Here is a 15,187-nt window from a genome sequence, read left to right as displayed (position 1 = left end):
CAAACAAGGGACATGACTCCATCTGGGTCATAGTCGATCATTTGACCAAAGTAGCCCATTTCATTCCTTTTAAGACTACCCATGATGGCAACCAGCTAGCAACTCTATACATTAACAGGATCGTAAGCCTTCATGGTGTTCCCAAGGAGATTGTGTCAGATCGAGGAACCCAGTTTACCTCAAGGTTTTGGAAGAAGTTCCAAGAATCCATGGGGACCAAGTTGTCCTTCAGCACTACTTTCCACCCATAGACTGGAGGCCAGACAGAACGAGTGAATCAGATACTCGAAGACATGCTCCGAGCCTGTGTCATAGCATAAGGAGCTAAGTGGGAAGATTGCCTTCCTTTTGCCGAGTTCTCCTACAACAACAGTTATTAGTCAAGCCTTCAGATGGCACCATTTGAGGTGTTATACGGACGGAAATGCCGCACACCCCTCAATTGGTCAGAAACCGGAGAAGGACTAGTATTTGGGCCCGATATCCTCCGTGAAGCAGAAGAGCAAGTCCAGCTTGTCAGAGAGCGTTTGAAGACCGCCAAGTCAAGGCAGAAGAGTTACACTGACTCACGTCGTAGAGACGTAAACTTCCGAGTTGGGGACCATGTCTATCTCCGGGTCACACCTCTCAAGGGAACCCAGCGCTTCCATGTCAAAGGAAAGCTCGCCCCAAGATACATCGGCCCCTTCAAGATCACTGACCGACGAGGAGAAGTGGCTTACCAGTTGGAACTGCCACCTGAACTATCTGATGTGCACAACGTATTCCACGTGTCACAACTCCGGAAGTGCCTCCAAGTCCCAGACAAGCCTGATCTTTACAAGGACGTCAATCACCAAGCCATTGACCTTCAGCCTGATTTGACCTACCGTGAGAGGCACATCCGCATTTTGGATGAGGCTGAGCGACACACTCGAAGCTGCACCATCAAGTACTTCAAGGTCCAGTGGAGAAACCACACTGAAGCAGAAGCCACCTGGGAACGTGAAGACTACCTTAGATCCGAGTTTCCGTATCTCTTTAAAGCCTAGTTGAGGAATCTCGGGGACGACATTCTTGTAAGGGGGTTAGGTCTGTCACACCCTGCATTTTGTAACACTTCATTTGCATTAATAAAGCATGAAAATTTGGGCCAACAAAAACTTTTGCATTATTTGGCTTTTAATTTTGGAGTTGGATTTCTCTGTGTGGTTTTTCAAGTGCTCTTTAAAGTCAACAACTCCACCTTCTGCACTTCATCTCCTTGCCCCAAACTTCTGCCCAATGATCATGCCATGTGTATAGAGCAATATAGTATTTTCTTACAAAAATAATTTGGCAAATAGTATTTTCAAAAATTAGTTTTCCAAAAAACCCCTAAATTGAGGTTTGCACTGCAAGTACTTGATTTGGGGTATGAAAAATATTTCAAAGAGTATATATGAGACCTATTAGATATAGGACTCCCATAAACCACAAAAATATAATTTTAAAAACTATTTTCCTATTTTATTTAAAAGATTTTTCTTAAGGCCAAAAATGGTCTTTAATAGGGAAAAATTATTTTATTATTTCAAAAATATTTGGCAAAAATCAGGGAAACTCAGTGGACATATATATTCCACATATAAGAGTTTCAACACATGGTCATGTTCAAAATATTGGACAAAACCTCCCAAAACCAATTCTGCCCATTTCAAGGATTTGAAATATTTCTACAGGAAATATTTTCACAAAAATCCAAGAAAAATCCAGCTAGTCATAAATGCATATTGTGATCACCTTGCAAAGCCTCATGTCAATTAAAGTCATTTTGGTTCACCAAAATGCCCCAAAACCCTCTCTGACCAGAATCAAATCTGAACAAGTTTGTACTACCAACTTTCTCCCCTTAACCCCAACTTTTGTGAGCATGTTCAGACGACCAAATGAGGCCACTACACCAAGTAGTGCATCAAGGAGAAGTGTCATGCTCAACTAGATCTACACAAGTCCATTTCTGCTAATTTCTAGGGTTTACAAAAGTTGCATTGGCAACTTTGCCCAAATAAGCTCCAAATTGGTGGAAGGCCCTAATTATATGTGTCATTTCTCCCTGTGGAGTCTCATGGCAACTGGAAATCATTTGCTTGCCAAAACCTTTATCAAACACCTTCTGCCACTTTTCAAAAATCCCCATTTTGACCATTAAAACTATTCTCCTTGAGCTCAACTTTTTACCACAGCTCCTCCTAGACCCCTTTCACCTCCAGTGACAATGTCAAGTCCACAGCTCAATTATTGGATGGGTAAAACCCCACTTTCTCTCTCTGGATAGCCATTTCTCCCTCTTCCTCACCTCTCTCCTCACCCCAGCGGCCATCCAGAGCATCCAATGCCTCCCCCTACTTCTTTACTCCACCCTTGAGCTACTAGACATGGTTGGCCGCGCCCACAAGGCATAGAAAATGCCATGCCGGCCATTTGGGCGCTCTGGAGCGCGCTACAGTGCGCTCCCATACTGTAGCAACCCTCTGCCCGATGCCTCCGACCACCTCGGGCCTCCCCCGCACGCCTGCCGATGCGCCTTGGCGTCCGCAACACGCTACGCGGTCGGCCCCCTCCTTTCTCCTCCTCCCCGCGCCTCCGCGCTAGCTAACACCGGCCACCCGAGCGCGCCAATGGCGCGGCTCACACACGCGCGCCTCTGACCTCTCCCCACACCCTCTCTCTATCTCACCCGACATAGTCGACGTCCAGGAACACCCCAGACACCACGCCTGCTTCCCCCGAGCCCTGCAGCGACGAGCGTGAGCTCGCCGGCGCACGGGTCTATGGGACCTGGTCGTTCGCCTATTTAAAGGACTCCCCGAGCCCTTCTCTCCTCACCATTCGCTCTCTGCACAACCAAACCCTCCCCCTGCACCCCCAGTTCCTCTCCAGAGCCGCCCAAGCTCGAGATCGAGCTCGACCTCCGCCGCTTCGGCTCGCCAGAGTTCGCGAGGTATAGGCCTCCCCCGCTCCTCCTCTGCCTCGATCTGGAACCCCTGCAGACCTCTGATCCTTTCCCCCTTGTTTCCCCTCTCTGTAGCTGCCGGAAACGGCCGGAACCATCGAAGCCCGAAGATTCTCCGCCGCGAGACCTCGTCGCCGGCGAACCAGGCAACTCCGGTGACGTCCACCACCTCCACCCGGACGGCGACACGACGCTGAGTCCGTCCCTGCCCTTGTCCAAGCTCGTCATGCCCCGCATCGTCGCCGGTGAGCTCGTCGCCTTCCCTGACCCAGGGTTGACGACGACGGCCGTGGGGCCCGTCCGTCAGCCTCACATCCTGACGTCTGGGCCCCGCCCATCATGTTTGAACCTGGCGCGCGCGCGTGCACCAGTGCGCTGGGCCGCCTCTCTGGGTGGGCCTGCTGCCCTGCGGCTGTTCTGGCCCTGCAGGCATAGATCCCTTTTTCTTTTCTTTTTCTGTCACTTTTCCAAATATTCCACAGGATATAATATATGTCCAAACAAATTAATTCCAATTCCTAAATTCCTAAAATATTGCAACCTATTTAATGGTGCAACTTTCATTCAAATCCAACAATCTTTTCTTCACTGTAAATATTTAAATGTGATTCTAAGCATTTAAATATACCTTTGTAAATCCATTTATCCTATTCTGCTACTCCAAATCCAAAACTAGGAATTTTCCCCTTCTCAGTTTTCACCCTAGTATTTAACAAAAATGAGTTGACATTTTTCTGAGCACTTTGGTTTTTTTTTCTATTTTATTATTGCCTTATTTTCTCGTTATTATTTTGCAACGATAGATTGCGTTGCTGACGAAGGAGTTGGACCAGAAGACTTTGAAGACCCAGAAGACTTTGAGCCAGGCAAGCAGCCCTTTGACCATGTCTATGGAACCCCTTTTATGCATGTCATATAGCACCATATTGTTGTTGCAACGGAATCATGATGAGGTGGTATCCACTTTGATGGTTTGCCACCGTACTTCCTCGTTGATACTTGCATTGTGCATGACCCTACCTTCTTATGAGGGTTATGACGGTGGGAGTAGATAGGATGCTAAAGTAGTGCTACACAAAAAGGGACGGGAATATGCATGGTGATGGAGACAAAGTGTTTTCAAAAGACTTTTCAAAAACCTCGTCGGGTGCCACTTATGCCCGAGAGAGATGATGAGATGGGTAACCACTTGATGACGAAGTGGTGTACCGAGGCAAGTGTGTGTGTTGTTTTCGAAAACGAATTAGATTTAAGATTTGATGACTGTCCCAACCTTACATGCGCAACCACTCTGCCCTTATATGGGAAAGGGCATTATTGATTACCTAGACTGATGCTAGCTTGGAGCCCGCCTTACTAGTAACGGGAGAGTTGTTGGTGCGCTCTCTCGGGACGGGGTCGCGCCAGGTAGGGCGGCCATGACTGTTTTCACAGGGCACCGGATACACCGTTGTATCCCCTCTCGAATGTTACGATCTTGAGTGAGTCTCGTATGATGTACATCGTGAGGATACGGAACAACGAGTGGACTCCTTGTTAGTGTCGTCTAGGGAAAGATAGTGATCGGGTGCTTACCCCGGATACTTGAGGTATCGCGGGTTGTGGATGACACGGAAGTTCCCCGGATCTTGTGGGTAAAGTGTGCAACCTCTGCAGAGTGTAAAACTATTCGAATAGCCGTGTCCATGGTCAAGGACAGTTGGGCGGTGCTGCTTAAACTATGTCCAGAGTTTGCAAACCAGTGTGTGTGTTTGGATAACTACTTGGGTCAAGTCAAAGGACTTGACGTGATTGAGATGGGTTGGTTCCCACTCTATTTATGTTGATACCTGTAACCTGTCCTCATGGTTACTTGAATTCTCTTGATGCATGTCTTACAAGTTGTTGAACATGTCATTGCACTCAAAACTAGCTTTCTGCAAAAATTTACCTATATCATGTATTGTTTCATCTTGGATCAAAATATGGGTTGCTTGCGAGTACATTCAAAGTACTCATTGGCTTGCCATTGGTTATTTAATTCACCAGGCATGGAAGAACCGGAGTTCAAAGAAGAGTTCTTTGGAGACGAACATGCGAACTAGGACGTTTCCCAGTCAGGATGCATGTAGGGTTAAGGCGGATGGCATGGGTTCTACTTATCGACGAAGATTTCCGCTGCTTGTGTTTCATTTGATGTTCAGCCCTTAAGGCTTTATCAATTTAAGACTTGACCATAATGGTCATAATTTGTGTAAGACGGTATGTATGGATGTAAGACTCTTGTTATTCAGCTTCTGTGTGTTCAGTGAGCATTGATCTCTGGGATCACTGTACACATACATTCAATGATCTCAACTTATGAGTCAGGGTCCCCACACCATGTGACCAACACCCAAATGGTTTATTAGAGTCATCTTGTTCACATCGCTATGTGATTAACACCCAAAGAGTACTAATGTGTGATCACATTTTGCTTGTGAGAGAATTTTAGTCAAAGGTCCTGCCACATTCAGATCTGTATGTATTTTGCAAATTTCTATGTCTACAATGCTCTGCATGGAGCTACTCTAGCTAATTGCTCTCACTTTTAATACGTATCCAGATTGAGACTCGGTTTCATCTAGATCGGTGTAAAATCTTGCATTGACGTAAATCTTTACGACGAACTCTTTATCACCTCCATAATCGAGAAATATTTCCTTAGTCCTCTAAGGATAATTTTGACCGCTGTCTAGTGATCTACTTATGGATCACTATTGTACCCCCTTGCCAAACTCATGGCAAGCTACACAACAGGTTTGGTACACAGCATGGCATACTTTATAGAACCTATGGCTAAGGCATAGGGAATGACTTTCATTCTCTCTCTATCTTCTATCGTGGTCGGGTTTTGAGTCTTACTCAACTTCACACCTTTCAACACAGGCAAGAACCCTTTCTTTGACTGATCCATTTTGAACTTCTTCAAAATCTTGTAGAGGTATGTGCTTTGTGAAAGTCCTATTAAACGTCTTGATCTATCCCTATAGATCATGACGCCCAATATATAAGTAGCTTCACCGAGGTCTTTCATTGAAAAACTCTTATTCAAGTATCCTTTTATGATATCCAGAAATTCTATATCGTTTCCAATCAATAATATTTCATCCACATATAACATCAAAAATGCTATAGAGCTCCCACTCACTTTCTTGTAAATACAGGCTTCACGGTAAGTTTGTATAAAACCATATACTTTGATCACCTCATCAAAGTGTATATTCCAACTCCTAGATGCTTGCACCAGTCCATAGATGGATTGCTGGAGCTTGCACACCTTCTTAGCACCTTTAGGATCAAAAAAACCTCCTAGTTGCATCATATACAACTTTTCTTAGAGATATCCATTAAAGGAATGCAGTTTTGACATCGATTTGCCAAATTTCATAAAATGTGGCAATTGCTAACATGATTCGGACGGACTTAAGCATGGCTATGGTTGAGAAAGTCTCATCGTAGTTAACCCCTTGAACTTGTCAAAAAAACCTTTTGCGACAAGTCGAGATTTGTAGATAGTAACATTACTATCAGCGTTAATCTTCTTCTTGAAGATCCATTTATTCTCTATGGATTTCCGATCATCAGGCAAGTCCTCCAAAGTACACACTATGTTCTCATATATGGATCCTATCTCAGATTTCATGGCCTCAAGCCATCTGTCGGAATATGGGATCATCATAGCTTCTTCATAGTTTGTAGGTTCGCCATGGTCTAGTAACATGACCTCCAGGACAGGATTACTGTACCACTCTGGTGCGGATCATGCTATGGTTGATCTATGATGTTCAGTAGTAACTTGATTTGAAGTTTCATGATCATTATCATTAGCTTCCTCTCTAGTTGGTGTAGGCATCACGGGAACGGTTTTCCGTGATGAGCTACTTTCCAATTCAAGAGAAGGTACAATTACCTCATCAACTTCTACTTTGCTCCCACTCACTTCTTTCGAGAGAAACTCCTTCTCTAGAAAGGACTCAGTCTTTGCAACAAAGGTTATTGCCTTCGAACATGTGGTAGAAGGTATACCCAATAGTTTCTTTCGGGTATCCTGTAAAGATGTACTTCTCCAATTTGGGTTCGAGCTTATCAGGCTGAAGCCTTTTGACATAAGTGTCGCAACCCCAAACTTTAAGAAACGACAGCTTAAGTTTATTACCAAACCACAGTTCATACGGTGTTGTCTCAACGAATTTAGACGGTGCCCTATTTAATGTGAATGCAGTTGTCTCTAATGCATATCCCCAAAACGATAGTGATAAATCAGTAAGAGACATCATAGATCGTACCATATCTAATAAAGTATGATTACAACGTTCTGACACACCATTACGTTGTGGTGTTCCAGGTGGCGTGAGTTGTGAAACTATTCCACATTGTTTTAAATGAAGGCCAAACTCGTAACTCAAATATTCTCCTCCGCGATCAGATCGAAGAAACTTTATTTTCTTGTTACGATGATTCTCCACTTCACTCTGAAATTCTTTGAACTTTTCAAATGTTTCAGACATGTGTTTCATTAAGTAGATATACCCATATCTGCTTAAATCATGTGTGAAGGTCAGAAAATAACGATACCCGCCGCGTGCCTCAACACTCATCGGACCGCATACATCGGTATGTATTATATCAAATAAGTCATTGGCTCGCTCCATTGTTCTGGGGAACGGAGTTTTAGTCATCTTGCCCATGAGGCATGGTTCGCAAGTATCAAATGATTCATAACCAAGTGATTCCAAAAGCCCATCAGCATGGAGTTTCTTCATGCGCTTTACACCAATATGACCTAAACGGCAGTGCCACAAGTATGTTGCACTATCATTATCAACTTTGCATCTTTTGGTATCAATATTATGAATATGGGTATCACTACGATCAAGATTCAATAAACCATTAACATTGGGTGTCTGACCATAGAAGGTTTTATTCATGTAAACAGAATAACAATATTCTCTGTCTTAAATGAATAACCATATTGCGATAAACACGATCCTATCTTGTTCATGCTCAACGCAAACACCAAATAACATTTATTTAGGTTCGACACTAATCCTGAAAGTATAGGGAGTGTGCAATGATGATTATATCAATCTTGGAACCACTTCCAACACACATCATCACTTCACCCTCAACTAGTCTCCATTTATTCTGCAACTCCTGTTTCGAGTTACTAATCTTAGCAACCGAATAGGTATGTGATACACAGGGGCTACTACGAGCACTAGTAAGGTACACATCAATAACATGTATATCAAATATACCTTTGTTCACTTTGCCATCCTTCTTATCCGCCAAATATTTTGGGTAGTTACGCTTCCAGTGACCATTTCCTTCGCAGTAGAAGCACTTAGTTTCAGGCTTAGGTCCAACTTTGGGATTCTTCATGGGAGTGACAACTTTCTTGCCATTCTTCTTGAAGTTCCCTTTCTTTCCCTTGCGCTTTTCTTGAAACTAGTGGTCTTGTTAACCATCAACACTTGATGCCCTTTCTTGATTTCTACCTTCGCCGATTTTAGCATCGCGAAAAGCTCGGGAATCGTGTTCGTCATCCCTTGCATATTATAGTTCATCACGAAGTTCTAGTAGCTTGGTGATAGTGACTAGAGAACTCTGTCAATCACTATCTTATCTGGAAGATTAACTCCCACTTGATTCAAGCGATTGTAGTGCCCAGACATTCTGAGCACATGCTCACTAGCTGAGCTATTCTCCTCCATCTTGTAGGCAAATTACTTGCCAGAGCTCTCATACCTCTCGACACGGGCATGAATCTGAAATACCAATTTCAGCTCTTGGAACATCTCATATGCTATGTGGCATTCAAAACGTCTTTGAAGCCTCAATTCTAAGCCGTAAAGCATGGCGCACTAAACTATCAAGTAGTCATCATATCGAGCTTGCCAAACATTCATAACATCTGCATCTGCTCCTGCAATAGGTCTGTCACCTAGCATTGCATCAAGGACATAATTCTCCTGTGCAACAATGAGGATAATCCTCAGATCAGGGACCCAGTCCGCATCATTGCTACTATCATCTTTAAACTTAGTTTTCTCTACGAACATATCACAAAACATAGGGGAGCTGCAACGCGAGCTACCGATCTACAACATAATTTGCAAATACTATCAGGACTAAGTTCATAATAAATTAAGTTCAATTAATCAAAATACTTAAGAACTCACACTTAGATAGACATCCCTCAAGTCATCTAAATGATACGTGATCCAAATCAACTAAACCATGTCCGATCATCACGTGAGATGGAGTAGTCATCAATGGTGAACATCTCTATGTTGGTCATATCTACTATATGATTCACATTCAACCTTTCGATCTCTAGTGTTCCGAGGCCATGTATGTACATGCTAGGCTCACCAAGTTTAACCTAAGTATTCCGCATGTGCAAAACTGTCTTGCACCCGTTGTATGTGAACATAGAGCCTATCACACCCGATCATCACGTGGTGTCTCAGCACGAAGAACTATCGCAATGGTGCATACTCAATTATCACACTTATACCTTGAAATATTAGTTAATGGATCATCTTATATGCCACCGTCGTACTAAACAAAATAAGATGTATAAAAGATAAACATCACATGCAATCAAAATATGTGACATGATATGGCCATCATCATCTTGTGCGTTTGATCTCCATCTCCAAAGCATCGTCATGATCTCCATTGTCACCGGCTCGACACCTTGATATCCATCGTTGTGTCGTGGTTGTCTCGCCAACTATTGCTTCTACAACTATCACTAACACAAAGTGATAAAGTAAAGCAATTACATGGCGTTTGCATTTCATACAATAAAGCGACAACCGTAAGGCTCCTGCCAGTTGCCGATAACTTCTACAAAACATGATCATCTCATACAAGAACGTATATCACATCATGTCTTGACCATATCACATCACAACATGCCCTACAAAAACAAGTTAGACGTCATCTACTTTGTTGTTGCAAGTTTTACGTGGCTACTATGGGCATCTAGCAAGAATCGTTCTTACCTACGGCACAAAACCACAACGGTGATTTATCAAGTTTGCTGTTTTAACCTTCAATAAGGACCGGCCACAGTCAAATTCGATTAAACTAAACTAGGAGAAACAGACACCTACCAGCCAACTTTATGCAAAACTAGTTGCATGCCTATCGGTGGAACCGGTCTCATGAACGTGGTCATGTAAGGTCGGTCTGGGCCGCTTCATCCAACAATATTGCCGAATCAAAATAAGACATTGGTGGTAAGTAGTATGAAGATAACCACCCATAACTCTTTGTGTTCTTCTCGTGCATATCGTCTATGCATAGACCTGGCTCGGATGCCACCCTTAGGGAACGTAACATGCAATTTTAAAATTTTCCTATGCTCACGCAAGATCTATCTAGGAGATGCATAGCAACAAGAGGGGGAGAGTGTGTCTACGTACCCTCGTAGAACAAAAGCGGAAGAATTTGACAACGCGGTTGATGTAGTCGAACTTCTTCTCATTCTAACCGGTCAAGCACCGAACATATGGCACCTCCGAGTTCTGCACACGTTCAGCTTGATGACGTCCCTCGAACTCTTGATCTAGAAGAGTGTCAAGGAAGTAGATGAGTTCCATCAGGACGACAGCGTGGTGATGGTGATGGTGAAGTGATCCGCGTAGGGCTTCGCCTAAGCACTACGAAGATATGACTGGAGGCGTAAACTGTGGAGGGGGGCACCGCACATGGCTAACGATTGTTGGTGTGTGTTCTAGGCACCCCCTCCCCATGTATATATAGGTGAGAGCAGGAGGGGAGTAGCCTTGGGGCTCCCAAAGTAGGAGGGATGCTACTTGGGCTCCTGCCCTAGGCCGGTGCCCCTTTTCCCTCTTTTGGCGATGAGGGGAAGGAAGGAGGAGGTGCCCCCCCTTTCCTTTTCCCACCAAGGGGGAAGGTAGGAAGAGGTGGCGCCCCCTCCTTTCCTTCCTCTAGGGCCCGCGGCCAGGGAAAGGGGCGCACCTGCCCCTTGTGGGTTGGTCTGTCCCTCCCTCGGCACATTAAGCCCATTTCTTTGTCGCAGTTGCCCGAAACTCCTTTTCGATGACCCGATATGTATCCGGTACCCTCCGGAACACTTACGGTGTCCGAATACCATCGTCCTATATATATATATATATCAATCTTTACCTTTCAACCATTTCGAGACTCCTCGTCATGTCCGTGATCTCATCTGAGACTCCGAACAACATTTAGTCACCAAATCACATAACTCGTATAATACAATATCATCATCGAATGTTAAGCATGCGAACCCTACGGGTTCGAGAACTATGTAGACATGACCGAGACACCTCTTCGGTCAATAACCAATAGTGGAACCTAGATGCTCATACTGGCTCCCACATATTCTACGAAGATCTTTATCGGTCGAACTGTTATGACAACATACGTTATTCCCTTTGTCATCGGTATGTTACTTGCCCGAGATTCGATCATCGGTATCTTCGTAACTAGTTCAATCTCATTACCGGCAAGTCTCTTTACTTGTTACGTAATGCATCATCCTACAACTAACTCATTAGTCACTTTGCTTGCATGGCTTCTTATGATGTGTATTACCGAGAGGGCCCAGAGATACCTCTCCGATACTCGGAGTGACAAATCATAATCTCGATCTATGCCAACCCAACAAACACCTTCGGAGATACCTGTAGAGCATCTCTATAATCACCCAGTTACATTGTGACATTTGATAGCACATAAGGCATTCCTCCGGTATCCGGGAGTTGCATAACCTCATAGTCGAAGGAATGTGTATTTGACATGAAGAAAGCAATAGCAATAAAACTGAACGATCATAATGCTAAGCTAACAAATGGGTCTTGTCCATCACATCATTCTCCTAATGATGTGATCACATTCATCAAATGACAACACATGTCTATGGTTAGGAAATTTAACCATCTTTGATTAGCGATCTAGTCTAGTAGAGGCTTACTAGGGACACAATGTTTTGTCTATGTATCCACACACATGTATCAAATTTCCGGTTTATACAATTCTAGCATGAATAATAAACATTTATCATGAATAAGGAAATATAAAATAACGACTTTATTATTGCCTCTAGGGCATATTTCCTTCAATCACACAATGTGAGTTTCTGTGATTCCACTAGTGGTAGGCGGCGACTGAACCTTTACAAACAAGGTTGGGGCAATCTCCACACTTAATTGGAGGCTCGCAACAACACCACGAGGCTTCACCACAATGGAATGTGGCTCCGAGGTGACCTCAACCGTCTAGGGTGCTCAAACACCCAAGATTAACAAGATCCGCAAGGGATTAGTGGGGGGAATCATATTTCTCTTGGTGGAAGTGTAGACCGGGGCCTTCTCAACCAATCCCTAGAAAATCAACAAGTTTGATTGGCTAGGGAGAGAGATTGGGCGAAAATGAGCTTTGGAGCAACAAAGGAGTTCGGGGGAGGAAGAGGTGGGTCTTCTTGGGGAAGAAGACCCCCTTTATATAGTGGGGAAAGAATCCAACCGTTATGTAGCTCACAGCCCACACACAAGGGGTATTACTGCTTTGGGAGCGGTACTACCACCCAAGCGGTAGTCACCAGGAGTAAAGGAAATGGCACAGGGCCAGGGGCCAGCAGTGTAGCCGGAGCGGTACTACCGCTGGGGTTGCCCTACCATAGTGAATAGGCAGCGGGGGCAATGGTAGTATGGGTAGAGCGGTACTACCGCCCATGGCGGGTGGTACTACCGCTTGTAGCTGGAACTACTGCCTCGACTGCCGCTGTGAGAAGCAGAGTCATCATGAAGAGCAGAACACTGTGCGGTAGTGGCAACGGTGGGGGGGCGGTTGTCGGTGTCAAAACCGGCAGATCTCGGGTAGGGGGTCCCAATCTGTGCATCAAGGCTAATGGTAACAAGAAGTAAGGGACACAGATGTTTACCCAGGTTCGGGCCCTCTCGATGGAGGTAAAACCCTACTTCCTGCTTGATTAATATTAATGATATGGGTAGTACAAGAGTAGATCTACCACGAGATCGTAGAGGCTAAAACCCTAGGAGCTAGCCTATGATGGTATGAATGTAATTGTGATCGGCCTTCTAAGGACCAACCTCTCCGGTTTATATAGACATCGGAGAGGGCTAGGGTTTACATGGAGTCAGTTACAAGGAAGGAAATATAATATCCGGATCGCCAAGCTTGCCTTCCACGCCAAGGAAAGTCCCATCCGGACACGGGTCGAAGTCTTGAGTCTTGTATCTTCACGCTTCAATAGTCCGGATGTTGTACACAGTCCGGCTGTCCGGATACCCCCTAATCCAGGACTCCATCAGTAGCCCCTGAACCAGGCTTCAATGACGATGAGTCCGGTGCGCAGTATTGTCTTCGGCATTGCAAGGCGGGTTCCTCCTCCGAATACTCCAAAGTGGTCATCATCGAACACGTAGACCGTGTCCGGATCCGCAGGACGATCTTCATATGTGTGACGCCCTCGATTCAATCGTACACTAATCATACACGCAAATGTGTACGATCAAGATCAAGGACTCACGGGAACATATCACAACACAACTCTAGACACAAATTAAAATAATACAAGCTTTATATTACAAGCCAGGGGCCTCGAGGGCTCAAATACATAAGCTCGAAAACACAAGAGTCAGCGGAAGCAACAATATCTGAGTACAGACATGAGTTAGACAAGTTTGCCTTAAGAAGGCTAGCACAAAACAACAACGATCGAAAAGGCAAGGCCTCCTGCCTGGGAGCCTCCTAACTACTCTTGGTCGTCGGCGTCCGTCACGTGGTAGTAGGCACCCTCGGGGTAGCAGCCGTCGTCAAAGGTGGCATCTGGCTCCTGGACTCCACCATCTGGTTGCAACAACCAGAAAGAAGAAAGAAAGGGGAAAAGGGGAAGCAAAGCAACCGTGAGTACTCATCCAAAGTACTCGCAAGCAAGGATCTACACTACATATGCAACATTATCAAAGAGGGGTTGTATATATGGACTGGGCTGCAGAAATGCCAGAATAGAGAGAAGGCCTAGTCCTATCGAAGACTAGCATCTTCTGGAAACCACCATCTTGCAACAAACAAGAGGGAGTAGAGTAGCATAAAGTAAAGCGGTAGTAGTGTTATCAACCTCGGCCAGAGATCCTTTCTCGACTCCCTGCGAGAAAGCAATCCCAGAGCCATACTATCCAGTTATCATCACAATCAAATCCTCATCACCATCCAGTTCTCATCACAAGTATCCAGTTCTAGTTGTATCGATCGGGATACAACTCCAAGTGTCTGTCACCGTAGGACAGGCTATCGATAGATGTTTTCTTCCCTGCAGGGGTGCACCAACTTACCCACCACGCTCGATTGACTCCGGCCGGACACACTTTCCAGGGTCATGCCCGGCCTCGGCCAAACAATACGCCGCAACCCGACCTAGGCTTAAATAGAGAGGTCAAGCACGCCGGACTAAACCTATGCCCCCAGGGGTCATGGGCCATCGCCCCGGGAACTCCTGCACGTTGCGAACGCGGCCGGTGAGCAGACCTAGCTACCTCCCTAAAAAGGCAGGAGTTTACCAGTCCAACCCGGCGCGCGCCGCTCCGTCGCTGACGTCTATTAAGCTTCGGCTGATGCATAGGACGCAGAACGCCCATACTATGCCCACGTGATGGTTAGTGCTATCAGGCCAGAGGCCCCTCGGATCAAATATCCAAATCGTAGTGGATTAGGAACGCGCGGGTAACAAGCAGAGACTCACGAAAGAGGTGACCCCGTTGCCCCGTCTCGAGGACTTGCGGCAAGGGCTAAGAATGCCCGGCCCCGCCTCGTAATTATCTCACGGGCACCTTCCAGGTCAACCCGTCTCCACATCACTTTCCAAGTAACAGTTGTAAAGTCCAAGTATCCGTGTGTCCAAACATCAAGAGGAAAACCCAAGGAATCACCCTCGGCGGGTTCCACTCAATGTAATCATCAAGGTGAACGTAGAGGAATCACCCTCGAGGTTCACACTTGAGGGGTTGCACGACAGAGTCGTATCGGAAGTGGTTAAAGAGGAAATCACCCTCGATGACCATGACCGAATAGCTACACTACAGGGTTAACATCAGAAGTGTTGTAGAGGTCTCACCCTCGGCACTCGATAGTATCCCAGTAGTGTCGAGCAACTAAGGGGAAAGTGATGTG

The sequence above is a fragment of the Triticum aestivum genome, chromosome 2B (assembly GCF_018294505.1).
Source record: "Triticum aestivum cultivar Chinese Spring chromosome 2B, IWGSC CS RefSeq v2.1, whole genome shotgun sequence".
NCBI lineage: Eukaryota > Viridiplantae > Streptophyta > Magnoliopsida > Poales > Poaceae > Triticum > Triticum aestivum.
The sequence above is the reverse complement of the archived record's forward strand: the minus strand, read 5'-3'. Positions refer to the sequence as shown.